Raw genomic sequence first — 13,481 nt, 5'->3', positions numbered from 1 at the left:
TACAAATGAGAGATGAAAATTTTGGGAAGGGTGTTGAATTAAACTGAACGAAATAGTAGAGTGAAGAATTTAGCATCGTGTTTTTATATTAACGTGAGAACTAGATGATAAAGAGAGGGAGAGAGAGAAAGATAAGATCGAAAAACGTCGACGATGTCCGTTGCTGCAGTGCAGGATATACGTAGACCCGGAAAAACTCCTTTTGGACCTGCTGCTCGCTGATATATAATTTTAATTCCTTACCTCTGAGTCCCCGAACAACGTTTTGTCGTACGTACCTCAGAACCAAGTGGACGCCAATCCTCCCGGGACCTCCTCTCCTATACCCCGAAACACAATATTAATTGCGTCATTAAACCATAAACGAATCACCAGACTGTGGAGGATGTATAACGTATTCCAATTAAACGACGCGGTAACGCCTGCCTTGAACGAACGCCTGGCAGAATTGTTTGAAAATAAAATCTCGTAGCTACGAGTTGCACCGACGCTACTGCAGCGTTATATGCATTTCATGTCGTCATTCTGTTGTCTGGATGGATGAGAATAGTTGTCGAGTTGAGAAGCGTGGTAATCGCGGAAGTAGAACTAATTTTTTATTTATTTATTTAATTTTTTTTTTTTCTGTTGATTTCGTTTTCCCGATTGATAAATTCAAGATAAATAAGCGTATCTATTGAACGATCTAATAGAACACGAAAGTTAATTCATTCATTTTAACGATAGAATTGTTGAATTCATATGCAATGATAGTCTTGAAGAATTAATTGCAACCATTTACAGTATCGATTACTAATAATTCCATGATTTTTTATGGGCACCTTTGAATTTCCTCTTCATTTTACCTTTGATATTTAATACCGTGGAAATTTGAGAGCCGATTACTCGCGGTGTTGCGGTTATTTCAAGGGGTTCTTAAGATCGCGTTTCACTATCGTTATAGGTATATAAATATACAACTAGAACTGAAACGCCTGAAATTTGACGGTTGAACGATTTAACCGCAATAAATTATTTCGGCTAATAACTGCAATTACGATTATCATACTTATATGCCGACTATTTGACGATATCGTCAGAATTATAATTGTTATTTTCTCTTCTTTGTTTCAGGTAAGTCCACTTCGTCATATCGCTCACTCTCGGCATCCGGCTCTGCTCTCCTAAGACGGTAAGAAATCTTAAGTTGGAACAGAAGAAACGTTGGGTTTAAACGTCTTTCCTCCATGCTATGATAATCCGGTGCTTTGCGTATTTTGTTATGACAAAGAATTTATTCCCGATTCATGCAGGTCGTTAGTTACGTATACATACATGGTTTTTTCTATTGCCGTGTATACGTATATATATATATATATATATATATATATATATATATATATATATTAGACTGTATAAAAAAAATTGACTTTTTTTTTTAATGGTATACTGAAAATATTGTTCAAGATGACGAAAAAGAAATACCATAAAAATTTCAGATTTTAATATTGATATTTAGATGTGCTTCATCGCGATTTTCTACTTTCCATAAGAATAACATGGCAAAAATGGTTCTTGCTCCTTGCGATTTTTATAACTAGATAACGACGCGTCGTACAGAAAATTCATAAACATGTTTTTGTAGGAAATTGAACGTTCTATAAAAAAGGTTTCTTGTCATTTTACGATAAATCTACTCCTTCAAAAGTTATTTGAGGTCCTTTGCTGATGTTTGACCTCAAAAAAAAAAAATAGTCAATTTTTTTGATACAGTCTAATATATATATATATATATATATATGCATACGCGGTTTATTTACGTTATTTTCGCTGAACTTTTTTCCCGAATCTGTCCCCCCTAACCCTCGAAACGATGTTTGAAAATCGAGATGGTATAGGGGAGGAAAAAAATGTCCGTATTTCGCGTAGCCGAATGCGGTTGACACAAGTATACATCATTCTAATTTCACTCCAGGTTGTGTAGGTACGTACCTACTATTCTTCCTTAACCGCTACGTCGCTTTACACTCGTATCGTTGACTTTAGGGGGATATTCATGCGTGCGTGCGTGCGTGCGTGCGTGCGTGCGTGCGTGCGTGCGTGCGTGATGTACGTATTATATTGCACATTTGTGTACACAGCTAGGATGTAATTAATCATTTTTGTTTTTCTCACGATGGATTTGAAAAATCTGTGGCCCCAGTGTGCAGTGTGAGAGTGTGACAGAGTGCAGGTATATGTATATAATATAAGCTTGCTTGGCAGGGCAACGCCGATGAAAAATGAACCCCTGTGCCTTGGGCTTTCAAATTCCCATCGTCAATCCCCGCGCCGCCGGATGTGACGCCACAAATGATGCTTCCCGCACGTTTGACCCAGCAGCAGAGTATTTTTCACCCATTACGTAGTTTTTCTTCATATTTTTTTGTCCTCTTCTTTTTTTTCGTCTTATTTACGCTTAACTCCCTCCCCCCTGCACCTACCACATATATGTATATATATATATATATGTAAACATCTTTTCACACAGCGAGAAAGTGTAGAATAAACTAGATGCGCGATCACTGGTAAAAGTCGAAAGTCTGTAATATTCACGAATTACCCCCAAGGATGCGTGATTTGTCATACGTATATGTATATATGTATGACATATATATTGCTCGTACATCAAACCTCATATTTTCACTTTGGTAGCTGATTCTCCTTGAATAATTTTTGATTTCTCGTTTTCTCTTAACGACAATCTAGCTCAGTGAATATCGATATAATACGATTTTGAAGCAAAGTGGTGCACTTACGACGTGTATTAATCACGCGGTGCTTTGTGCACCGTGTCTTCATCACCGCTGATGATCTCTCTCCCCTCTTATCTCTTCGTATAGCCGTGCGTGGCTGCTCGCGTGCTTCCGTACATGTTATATATCTATATTTATATATATAATATATATATATATATATATATATATATATATATATGCAATATATATATATTCATGACACGTGACGACGGGGACTTTGAGGGGGATGATGCGGAGCGAACGAACGACGGAGAAGGATGGAAGTCCTAACGAGGGTAGCAGCTGCGCTCTCGAACCATCAAATTATTATTTAAGGACCTTATAGGCTGCATGGTGGATTGATGAGGATCGGGGACTATCGCGAATTTGCATCACAGGGCTGCGGAACACTCGCGACTATCATCTTCGATTTCTCGATATCTATACGAGCAACGAAGCCGATAAACTGAAGTGTCTGGACTCGGTATAACTTCATATACTTGCGCCTACCTACGAGCTACGACGAATAGGGCAAAGTTTTGTCACCTAATTGGCGTGTTGAAACCGTAGTCCGCTGGTTGCAGGTTGTGTATAGCTAATTAAAAATCCCACTCTCGCAATATCCTTTTCGCACGTGCAATTCTATACCGTATATAACACACATGACTGTGTACAGAATTAGTCAGCGTGAATCGTAATTCGATATTGGATAGATACGGGGACGTGAAAGAATCGACGAAAGAAAGAATTAATTACTCGTTTCTAAACTCGGTTATTACGGGCAAACATTCGTTACACGTACGCGTTTGTACCGAGCAAACTTTATATACTTATACATATTTTATTTACAATAATATGCCTCTGCGAAAACCTTCTCTTTCGGACAGTCTCTCAATTCCATTGGAGTAAAAACTGGGCAACTCGCGCGATTTAGAGAATATTTTCACTCTTCAAGAGTCAACTTTTTACACTCGAAATTCTTGGAGTGAATAAAATCATTCTAAATTTTATTCGATTGGAGCGAATATTAACTTTACTCGTGTGATATACTCACTAGATTTGGAATTGCGCACAGTTTTTACTTTCGGTTAGTGATTTTTTGTTCTTCCGACATTCTCGGTATATTCTTGTCTTGATATTTCGGTTATATTTTTTTTTTTTTTTTTATTTGAAGGGCATTCCATCCGACATTAATTTGAGGGATCGTCGAAGCAAGTCAGCGTACTTTGTCCTCTTCAAAGCTTCACGGGGTTCAGAGGAGAGTCCCTTACTCTTTAACCGAGGTCCCGTTTATTGCCGTTCCGAGATCAAGGTCAAGAGTGCCTTCGGCCAATTTCACCTCCCGGATTCATTCCTGTTCCGCCCACGCCACTTCCGGTTATCGATTGTATCGCGGGTGATAATTTAACCCCCGACCGTATTCTCAATTTCGTTCGACCCGCGAATCTTCAATTGCCAGAAGTTGAACGATCCGGAGAAGGCGAAGGATCCTTATTATTCATCATCCTTGAGTCGTCAGAGTAGGCGAATTGTATATATATACACACACACACAATTATATATATTTATATCAAGACATTTAGAAGAGAATTATACCTTATACTCAGCACCGTTTTGCGGTATTGCAATTTGGCCGAGTCACCCCTCGTTCTTCTACCGGGAAAGGCGGGGGTGCGCTGGAGGGATTCTCTCGTTGGCGCGACGGTGGCATTTCCGTCACGCTCGAATTATCGGGCTCGTCGATACGTCAGCATCTCGTCTCCCCTTATGTACGAAAAGTAGAGTCGTAGATACGTGCGCGGGCGGGTACGTGAGGTGAGTAGAGAAACAGCCGAATGCGGCACAAGCGCCAAGGGATGGTCTAGATTAAAAAGAATAGAGAGGTGGTAAGGACGGAGGAAATGGAAAAGGAAAGAGTGAAACAAGTAAATAAACTTTCAAGAAAGGGAAAAGAAAAAAAAAATTAATAAACAAATTACACCCGGTGACTCACTGACATTGAAAAATTTGGTGGTTGGAATTTGCAGACAGAAGAAATGGTTTTCAACCCCTCCTCAGTGTACATCGACAACCTGACACCTCTTTTTGACAATTCCTGCACGTATTTCATTAGCGCTGGGATGAGGTTTTCCAACCGGTGCGGAACAGTTGACTCCGTTGTTGGTACACCGTCGTGTGACGTAGGTACCAAAACTCGGAATTGATTGCAATCCAATAGGACAGGAGCATAGGCGAAGAGTGGCTGATAGCAATGCGACCACCAACAACATAGGGTTCATGGTAAACAGAGACTGAATCGGCGATGAGGCGAAACGATCGATCGATCTATCGATCGCCACTGTCGCGTCATTTGCTCGAGGGAATCGCGCAGACGCGCGGTTTTGTGGAATAAAAAAGAAGAAGAAAGAAAAAAAAAAGTCCAGAAATTGTAACGAATAAAACAAACATTTCGATTTGATTCGCTGTCCAGAGTCGTTCGTGACGGAAGGGCTTCTACAGGCTTCTACTCTGGGGATTACTGCTTGCTTCTATATATATATATATATATATATATGCACACATCGCTGATGCTAATATAGCCACTGTGTAACTTTGTTGAACCGACAACTTCTATACTACTACCCTACAGAGTTACCAATGGCCTCATTCGTACATATGTATGTATCTACATACAGTAGCCGGTTGCTAACCACAGCAATAGACGTCTGTCGCGTATTGTACAACTCCTTCCTCCTTCCTCCCCCCCCCTCCCCCCTTCCCCTCCTCCCTCGACTCAACTTTGTACGCGCGAATTCTCTGCTATTCATTTTGTACGCGATGTTTGCAGCTTATTGTCCAGGGGGATGAATGAGTGGGTATATAACGCTCCTGAAGTTTGTCGTTTTTTTTTTATTCCATCATCGCATCAACGTGCTTTTGTGATTCGCGCTGAGTTTTTAACGAAGGAACGACGAAGCAGAGACTCGAATTCGTCGGTATCTTTTCGTACGAATGATTTTTTATATTCAAAGGTGGTGCAGGTTTGTTAAACCCCAAGACGACGAGCTGTCAACTCGAGCTGCGATGACAGTCAGCGCGAAACAACAGAAATAACACACGAAATTTTGACGAGTAGTAAGGATGTTGTCTTGTAACACTGCATGCACAGCTTGGTGAGATTCAAACTATCGTCGTCGCTATGCTTTGAATGGGGAAACTCGAGGAAGTTGTGCTGCTAATTAATCTTGTAATCACATATCCATCCTGCACGGCGACGTTTCGAGACGAAATTACATACGTTTTACCACTCTCTATACCGTCGATTAATTCTCTTCTTATATGCGTTATATTTATTGTCGCACGACAATTCGGCCTGTGCTTAAGGATAGATATTCCAATCATCGAGAAGACTATTTGAGTTCCGCAAAAGGCACACACCACTCGGCCCAGATTCGTATCAAGGATTGCTTGCACCCCTCTGGCGGATCTAAGAACGGCAATAAATTATTCAACTACAAGAGGGATGAACCTGATCCCCCTCCCCCCTCCCCCTCCTCCTCCCCCTCCTTCGTTGATCGATCTCTCGTCTCTATTGGTTTCTTTATTTATTTTTTATTTTTATTTTTTTTTATTCTCATTTGCTTTTACCTTCATTTTTTACCCACCAAAGTTTCTTTCCCATCAACAACAACAACAACAAAAACAACAACTCGCAAGACTTTTTGCCGCACATCTGTTCGTGACACCTGATCGAGCGTGGAGATGGTGATTTTTTCGATCATCGAGTTGACTTGCTTATTCTAAAAATTTTTTCGTTTCGCACGAGTTTCAAACTCGAAAGTTTTTTATCTTTTAATTGGCCAATTAGTGCGCTTGATTTCAAACCTCAATGCGCCGGTTTTAATATAAATTAATATAATTATCTGTAAATCGGCGTTCAGATGCATGCGTATGAATAATTATTATCGGACTTAGCGTGTACTTTGATGTGTAGGTACATGATAGACGAGGACGAGGACGACGACGCGTTCGGATCAATTGAGATAAGCCTTTGAAATACAAGATACCCAATGATCCACTCCAGCATCCGACCCTCGAGTCGCGAGGCTGTATCCTCAAAGGACAATTACGAGAGCGGGGAGTGACGTCACATGGTCTCCTCCACCTTCCATCCTCTCCTGCCAAGCCAAATATTCTTGATTACAGAGGTTCGTTCCTGCCTCCATCATATGTCGAGGTTGCTCGTTCACCCGGAAATCCGTGTTCCAAGTGACTCTTGAACCCGCCTCCGATATTCACGTGCACGCCATATAGGTATATTCGTTTGTTAAATTTGGTTCTTTCTTTTCCTGTCTTTTTTTTTTCTCCCTTCTTTTGCTTCCTCATATTGGAAAAACGCTCGAACGGTGCTAATTTGTGTACTTTCGAGAATGGACGGGATGAGGAGAGAAAAAAATAAATAAATAAATAAATAAATGAATAAAAATGTGTTCATTCCTACGCTGGAATCGAATGAATTGAATTCGAAAAAGGTATGACTAATGCTGTGTGTAAAGAGGTTGTAAGAGCAGCGTCAGGGCAGTTCGTTATACATATATTTCGATCTATATCCCAGACTCCGGTCGAGTTTTGAAAAGGAGGAGAGACACTCTGCGGAGCCTCTTCTGAGACACCCTCACTGGCCTCTCGAGCTTGAGACTCGCGGTTATCCTTGAAGGACAATTAGAAGGACAATAAGAGCGTCCGCGGAGCCCCGTCACCGGGACTTCCTTGGCTTCGACGCGAGCCCAAATATCCCACAATGGACCCCCCCCCCCCTCCCCCTTCACCCCCCTCGAGGCAAGGGAGCGTGAGGAAAGGAGGGAGGAAGGAAGGAGGAAGAGAGTCCTGCACCCTTATTTCTACCCACCCTGAACCCCGGCTTCGATCTCCGCACTCGTCGCCCGGGCCGCGGACCGTCAAGCTGGTGGGGAGGGGCGGGGAGGAGAGGAGCGGGGGGGAGGGGGTTTGTTGTTTTGATATAACAGCGAAACGCAGCCCCGCGGAGGAAAACGAAAGGGTTTCGAGAGGGATTATGTTGCCCCAGTTTTCACCTTTTTCATCGCCACCTCGCCGACCCTTATAGCTGCTGCACGCGTTTTCGTTATCCACTATCGTTTCCGTTGTATGTTATAATTCGAGTCAAAGTTGCCGGCTGAGTTGCTTGTCCTAGACGACGTATCGTCGGTTATCGGGAATCGACGTTCTCTTCGTAAAATTATTTCAATTTTTTCAACGCCCTTGTACGGAAATCTTGTCAGGCGTACCTGAGTGTATTTCTTGACAGGTATTACAAGCTCTCTGCGCGTAAACTCCGCGCTTTGGTATTATGTACTGCGGTGGTAAATGAAAGTAAGAAGAGAAATTTGTATTCGTCGAGTTGAGATGTCGCGCGAAATTATCCGTTCAAGGATGCGCTGATGCTTTCTTTTTTTTTTTTTTTTTTTTTTTCTGTTATTGTAAGAAAAGACGAGAGAGAGGGAGGTCTCTTTTCTTCTGGATTAAGGTTTCATTTTTCGATTTCAAAAATACGAGGATTATTGTTGTTGTTGTTGTTATTGTTATTATTATTATTATTATTATTTTATTATGTATAAAGTTAATCTTCCATAATGGAGAAACGCAAAAAATCTGGGTATCTTCATTTCTCACTGCAAATGTGTACGCAAAAGAACTTTAATAAAAAAAAAAAAAAAGAAAGAACGAAGTACCTATACGATAGAAACAGAAAGAGCGCAAAAGTTGGTAAAAAAAAAAAAAAAAAAAAAAATGGACAGAAAAAATAAAGGAAAAAGACCCAGTTGCGTCAGAATCGGGTGAGTTCGTATAATAATAAACGCAACGTACGTGTAGAACGTAATGGAGGAAATGCGTAGGGGTTAGGGGATGAGGGGATGACGGGGGGAATAAAGCGTCACGTGGTTCTCGTCTCCGTCCTCGTCCTCGTCGAGGGTGGCCGGAAGAAGCGGCCCTTGGCACACGCCAACCGCGGGATAACCAAGCCAGCCATCCACCCCTCCAGCCAGCCAACCAGCCAGCGAGCCAGCCAGCCTCCGCCTACAGAAGCCTCAGACGAAAGCATCGATCTGGGCGTCGGCCTCAAGACACCCTCCACCCCTCCGCCCCTCCGCCCCTCGCCCCCGCAGCCTATAGCCTCTTCCCACCCTCGCGGCCTCCATGCTCGAAGCAGCGGCGGAAGCAGCAGCAGCAGCGCCGGGTCCAGAAGCTGGCACGCGGTGCATTCCGCATCCCTTTCAGTAGGCACCCAATTTTTTTATTGGCTATACTGTCTAATTTATAGACGATTATGAATGTTCCTCGCACGTCTAACCTGCTGCAGCTGCCGCAACGACTTATCAATGCTTCTGCATGTTTAATATTCCGTATCAGTATATCGGCCGCGAGAGTTTGGACTTTTATACTTTTTTTCCTCTCTCTTTTTCTTTCTATTTTTCTCTCACTTCTTCTCCTTCTTCTTCTTATTCTTTTCTCTTCGAGACCGCAGAATTAATTGCCCCGTCGTCACTTGTTGTCCTGACTAACAATACCATAACAAGCCCAGACCCGAGACGTGAGACGGCGTTATGTAGGTGTAAAAATGAAAGAAACTCCTTCAAGTACGTGAGGGTTTTCTCGTATTTTCCGAACACGGGGGTGACGTTTAAATATTCTTTTTAAGCCTCACTCTCTTTCCCTCTTTTTTCTTTCTCTCTCATTCAATTATTTACCAAGTTCTATTTTCTTATTTTTCAATCATCATTACGACACACGTACTTGCTCGGGGATGAAGAAATTTTCCTTCAACGGTTAAATAGCGAGTAACCGAGCAATGGAAAGTTTAATATCTTTTCCGAGACTTCGAGAAATCAATGTTTTTTATCCAGTAAAATCTCGCTGTATCCTTTCGCCCTGTTAAATACATCTAACAATATAGCTCATGCGGTATGTAGAAAAGTAGGACTGAGCTTAATTAGGGGTCTAGCTACACGGAGCGGTTGACTTTCAGCCGACCAGACACCCCGATTCACATCATACAACACATATACACCCTTATATATGTGAGCGGCGTGGGGTGTGAGGGTAGAAAACCCCGACGTTCTCGGTGAACGTGCGCGTAACTGCATCGCGGGTGTGGATGCACCGAGCGTTCGTTACCATGGTTACCTTCTTCCCTTGAACGGAAGCGCGACGAAGAGAGGGGCGAGTCGAAATCGGAAGCAAGGGAGGGACGGGGGTGAAGAGGGGAAACGAAGCTCGACGTCGCAGGGCTGACATGACGGAGGGGGGAGGGGGGCACTACGGCGTTAATTGTAGTATTTTTACGTTGCGGAAAAATCGAGCTAAGGGAGGGAAAAAAAAACAACCACTTTGCGTACTCGTCATAATTCAACGACCCTGTATACCTTTACCTACGTACGATATTGTATCCAAGTATTGGTGTACCTACATAGAGAGACGGATAAAATGTTGATAATGGTGAGTGGTCGACGTCCTATTCATCTATATAACTGATTGTGAAAGGAATTTTGAGCAAGTGGATCCGCGTTTCGAACGACGACGCGGATGGAAAGAAATATTGTGCTGGTCAAAAATAAGGAAACAGTTGAATGAACGAACGAATGAATGAATGAATTAACGAATTAAATGGATTGGCATACCGCAGGAGGGATGATCCTTTTACTGAGAATTCGTAACTGAATTATCAAAGAGAACTTTTTTTTTCTCACCGTAGCGAGAGTCGCGATTTTGCAATGAATGGTCTCGGTTTTTTTTTTTTTTTGGTTTTCCTCTTCGTTTGGAAGGTTTCAAAATTTTATTCCTCGACTACAACTGTGCGGAATTATCTGTGAACTTTGCGCGCTAATTTAAAATGCGAAGAAGATGTTGCCAGCTGACTGACGGGTGTAGTGTATCTACCGTAATTATGTTGAGTGTAAAATTCTACGCCTTGCTCTTTAGTACAATTGTGATTCGTGATTTTTGGCAAAACTAAAAGAAGTTTTGGCCCTTAATCGAGGAGTCGTTAACTGCCTGTAGCCCTTCCACCGTTATAACCGCTTTGCCTTCTTCATCCCCTTTGAAATTCATGCAGTGACGAGGGAGAAATACGTATGGTACGAATGACGTGCAACGGAGAGACGAGAATTTCCCTCTACGAATCGGAATAAAATCTGTGACAATCTTTTTCGAGACTTTGAAAATCCCCCCTCCTTCGAACCTTCCTTCTTCCTTCTTCTTTCTTCCTTCTTCCCCGTCCCTTCGGAATAACCAATAGTTTTTCACCCACTCCTACAGCCGTGTGGAATACCAATGACCATAATATTAAATATGAATGCATATTTTATTTAAATGCCTCACGGCGGAATACGTGAATAGAAATCAGACGTGTGAGGAAACATGGTGGACGACATGTTTGAAAAAATGCAATCTTATGGCTTACAATACGCGATTTTATACCTTAAAAAATTAGGTTATTTCGTACATCGTACGGGATTTATCTGATTGTAAGACATATTTCACTAGCTTCGGATGAAATTCTTTCGGATTTAGCGATAGAATTGCAAAAACTATAGTCGCTTATTCTCATGTCCTCGTGGTTTCATCAACTGCAGTCCAAAGTAGATGCGTCATTCGACGAATCGTGCCCGAATCGTACGTTCAACGTACCACAGCGTATGCAACAATGATCATTCCTAGATACGATTAGAACAATGGTCCCGTTTTTTTTTATTTTTTGTTACTTTTTTCTTCTCTATTTCTTTCGCAAATTCTCTTCTTCGTGGATACGATCTAAAAATATGATAAACATGATTGTTTGTTATTTTATTTATTTATTTATTTTTTTTTATACATTTTCGTATAAATGCGTTGTTGTCTCAGAGAGTTTTTCACGAATTCGTATTTCATCAGACTTTTTCTTTATCTCTTTTATATTCGCACTCCCACCTTTTTCTTACTCCTATTCTTCTCATTCCTCACTCTCTAGTCGTTAAGTATAAGGAAGATACTTACCAGTTCGACGACTTCTAGGCGTCCTCGTTTATACAGAAGTTCCACGAAGCAGAGCATAAGTAGCCTAAACGGAACAACGCGCGCAATATGTTCTGCATAATAATATTACACGTTATAACGACACCGCGGGCGACGTCGCGACGTCGCGACTCTCCAGTAGACGCAGTTTTCTACGGACGGAATCGAGCCGTCGAATCCTCGACGATTCCAGTTGGCGAACAAATCGAGCGTTTTATCGCGGAAATTTCGAAAGAGCCCTCCAGTCACTCCCATTTTACTTCTATTTCGCGGCTTCTACGCACCGTGAAAAGAAGAGAATAGAATAAATAAAAAAAAAAAAAAAAACAAACAAAGAAAATAGAACAACAACACTTTACGGTGAAAAATATTACATATAGAGAATAAGAGGGAAAACCTGCTTGTGCAACTTTGTCCAACAACGATGGAAAACTATGGTCTCGATGTTGAGAAGACTATTTTCGCTACTTTCGATTTACATACACCCATATTCTAAACTGCAACGTCACCATTTTTTCTATTATTCTCCGTGCGGCGCGGAACATTTCAAATGTGTTCAAATTCTACGGTAGGTCGGTTCTGTTGCTAACACACTAGTGTTGGTATATGGATGTAAAGAACCTGCAGAGAGACTCCTGGAGCGGAGTTAAAGCTTGCGTAACGCTGCTGGGTCAGTTACCTCGGGGGTATACTATATACTTTGCATACGTATACAGTCGTGGCTATGACACAAGATGATCCTGTTACCTAAAAATGTTCACTTTTCTCCTGCATCGCACACCTTGCCCAACAATTTTAATACACACATGCACATTACGCGCACGTACGTGGATTATACACAACATATGTTCTTGAGAAATATTTGCATAAATTGATCAAATATCGCGTTGCACGGTACGCATACAATTCTATGTGCATACCTACAATTTTTTTAATATAAAAAGAAAAAATCACGGATCGTCAATTTCATTCAGGCTTGTGCAATCTCCGAATACGGATACGATCGGTTCCTTTTTACAGTAATCTTTGATTATCCGACGGTCGAAATTTCGCTGCGTAAGCTACGGATGTTATATCAGTTGAATATACTTTTGCATGTATAGGTATAATAAAAACGTTTCAAAGATATTGCGTGAATCGATCAACCGGAAGCATCGTCTTGATTAAACTTCCGCTGCCCTCTAATCGTGATTATCGTGAAAGGAAAAGAGGGATCCTGAAAAGAAATGAGAAGAAGAAGAAATTTCTTTACATATTTTTGACCGTTTTTCAACTGGGGGGGTGGCTTGTTCGTACGTCAGTACTTGATCAAACTGTCAAAGGTTTTTCGCTTCTTTCTTCACCGTTATTTTTTTTCCGAGGATCGCGATACTTTTAAAGATTTTTTAATAACGGATTTTCACGATCGATTTTTACTTCTCGCGGTTAGGAATTCGCAAAGAAAAAAAAAAAAAAAAAAATAGTCAAGCGGTTACCAACTATACAGTGTACGTATAATAAAAACGATGGAAGGGAATCGGATCAGAATTTTTTTTTTTTTTTTCTCCGTCTCGAAATTTTACGGTCAGGGGAAAACAAAGATAATTAATGAAACGATACGACGTCGCAGTAAGATAATACCGAGATTACATTACTTCTTCTCTAATCAGTTGGTTCGTCGTTAAGTTTGGCGGAAGA

The 13,481-nt window shown here is 41.4% G+C and overlaps 1 protein-coding gene across 3 annotated transcripts in view; it reads left to right on the top strand.

Moving 5' to 3' along the window:
- The window catches only part of LOC124407761 (helix-loop-helix protein 11), a 182,186-nt gene that overhangs the window by 83,315 nt on the left and 85,390 nt on the right, over positions 1–13,481 (top strand). The gene's annotated exons all lie outside the window — the stretch shown is intronic.

The sequence above is a fragment of the Diprion similis genome, chromosome 6 (assembly GCF_021155765.1).
Source record: "Diprion similis isolate iyDipSimi1 chromosome 6, iyDipSimi1.1, whole genome shotgun sequence".
NCBI lineage: Eukaryota > Metazoa > Arthropoda > Insecta > Hymenoptera > Diprionidae > Diprion > Diprion similis.
Note: the sequence above shows the minus strand (reverse complement) of the source record. Positions and strands in the feature narration are given on the sequence as shown.